Source organism: Pongo pygmaeus, chromosome X, assembly GCF_028885625.2.
Source record: "Pongo pygmaeus isolate AG05252 chromosome X, NHGRI_mPonPyg2-v2.0_pri, whole genome shotgun sequence".
In the NCBI taxonomy this organism is placed as follows: Eukaryota; Metazoa; Chordata; class Mammalia; order Primates; family Hominidae; genus Pongo; species Pongo pygmaeus.
In genome coordinates this window covers 25,731,005-25,733,008 of record NC_072396.2, presented here as the reverse complement: position 1 = coordinate 25,733,008, position 2,004 = coordinate 25,731,005, and the positions used below count along the sequence as shown (strand labels likewise).

At 49.8% G+C, this 2,004-nt stretch overlaps 1 pseudogene; it reads left to right on the top strand.

Moving 5' to 3' along the window:
- The first annotated feature begins 1,005 nt into the window (after positions 1 to 1,005).
- Positions 1,006 to 1,654, top strand: LOC129025003 (tRNA (guanine-N(7)-)-methyltransferase-like; annotated as a pseudogene).
- Positions 1,655 to 2,004: the final 350 nt, after the last annotated feature.

The window sequence follows — 2,004 nt, the reverse complement described above, 5'->3', positions numbered from 1 at the left end:
TCTTAATGCAAGAAGCCATCGAGAGTTGATGTAACCATAGAGCAATGGTTCTCAAAGTGCGGTTCCAGGAACAGCAGCATCAGTGTCACCTGGGAGCTTGTTAGAGATGTAAATTATCTGGCCTCACCCCAGACCTACTAAATAAGAAACTCTGATGATGGGGCCCAGCAACTTAAGAAACCCAGGGGATTCTGACACATGCTCAAGTGTAAGAACCACTGACCAAGCAAAATAAAGAAACCTTGTGGAGATGGTTTGAAAGAAAAGCCCAAGGGTCTTAACCCTGGCTGCACATCAAAATCAGCTCAGGACCTTTAAAATTAATAATACCCAAGCTGGTCCATCACCAGAGATTCAGATTTAACTACTGTGAGATAAGAACCAGGCATCTAAACTATTTACCAGCTCTCCAGGCGATTCAAATGTGCAGCCAGGGCTGGGAAGCTTTAATGTAAAAGGTAAAGCAGTGTGGGAGGACCACATTCAAGACTGCTACATAAATGACCTCTAAAAGAAGGTTTGACTCTTCAGATATGGTGTTCTGCTGCCTCCAAAGTATTCACACATATATTCTCAGCTGTCAACACGTCTGTGCTTTTGCACAGGGCATGGAAATTGCTTTTATTCAGCAGCACAGAAAAAACAACCCTTTTCACGGTCCCTGCTCACCTTCTGTGCTGGTTTTGTACAAGCAATAGTTTCCCTCCCTGCCCTCAGTAAATGGGGTGCCCCTAGGAAACAGGAAGAGAAGCTGCACTTTATTCTATTCATGGTAGCAGCAGTCACCACAGGGTCAGCGCCTTACTTGACCCACGGACCTCTCTGAGGACCCAGTATACACAGGCAGATGTCCCAAGGGGTCTAGATATCCCTTCAACTCTAAGCTACACAGTCCCTCAGCTACTCTGAGGCCATCTTCTCCTGAACCTGGAAGGCGAATGAGGATCTCCAGCTGGGAGGGACAATAAAAGAGGCTTTCAGGTAGAGAAACCCGGGACTGGGATCATGGCAGCTGAGACTTGGAACGTGGCCGGAGCAGAGGCCCCGCAGCCCCAGAAGCGCTACTACCGGCAATGTGCTCACTCCAACCCCATGGCAGACTACACGCTGCGCTATCCTGTGAAGCCAGAGGAGACGGACTGGTCTGAGCTATACCCAGAGTTCTTCGCTCCACTCACTCAAAATCAGAGCCACGATGACCCAAAGGATAAGAAAGAAAAGAGAGCTCAGGCCCAAGCGGAGTCTGCAGACATAGGCTGTGGCTATGGTGGCCTGTTAGTGAAACTATCACCACTGTTCCCAGACACACTGATTCTGGGTCTGGAGATCCAGGTGAAGGTCTCAGACTATGTACAAAACCGGATTTGGGCCCTACGCGCAGCTCCTGGAGGTGGCTTCCAGAACACTGCCTGTCTCTGTAGCAATGCCATGAAGCACCTTCCTAACTTCTACAAGGCCAGCTGACAAAGATATTCTTCCTCTTCCCTGACCCACATTTCAAGCAGACAAAGCACAAGCGGCAAATCATCAGTCCCACTCTGCTAGCAAAATATGCCTACATGCTGAGAGTTGGGGGGCTGGTGTATACCATAACCCATGTGCTGGAGCTACACGACTGGATGTGCACTCATTTTGAAGAGCACCCGCTGTTTGAGCGTATGCCTCTGGAGGACCTGAGTGAAGACCCCATTGTGGGACATCTAGGTACCTCAACTGAGAAGGGGAAGAAAGTTCTATGTAATGGAGGGAAGAATTTCCCAGCCATCTTTCGAAGAATACAAGATCCCGTCTTCTCAGGCAGTGACCCCCCAAACCAGCCTGCCTGGTCACTGCTTACTCTACCTTAGCTGGACCTTGTCTTCCAGGGACTAGAGAGAAGAGCAGGAGCCCTGGGTCTTCCCAGTTGAGACTGCTGGAGCTGAGACACAGTACTCTCAAAGAAGGTGGGGAGCTGCCCAGGGCAGAACCCACTGGTGTTCATGACTACCCCTGGCTCCTTGCATC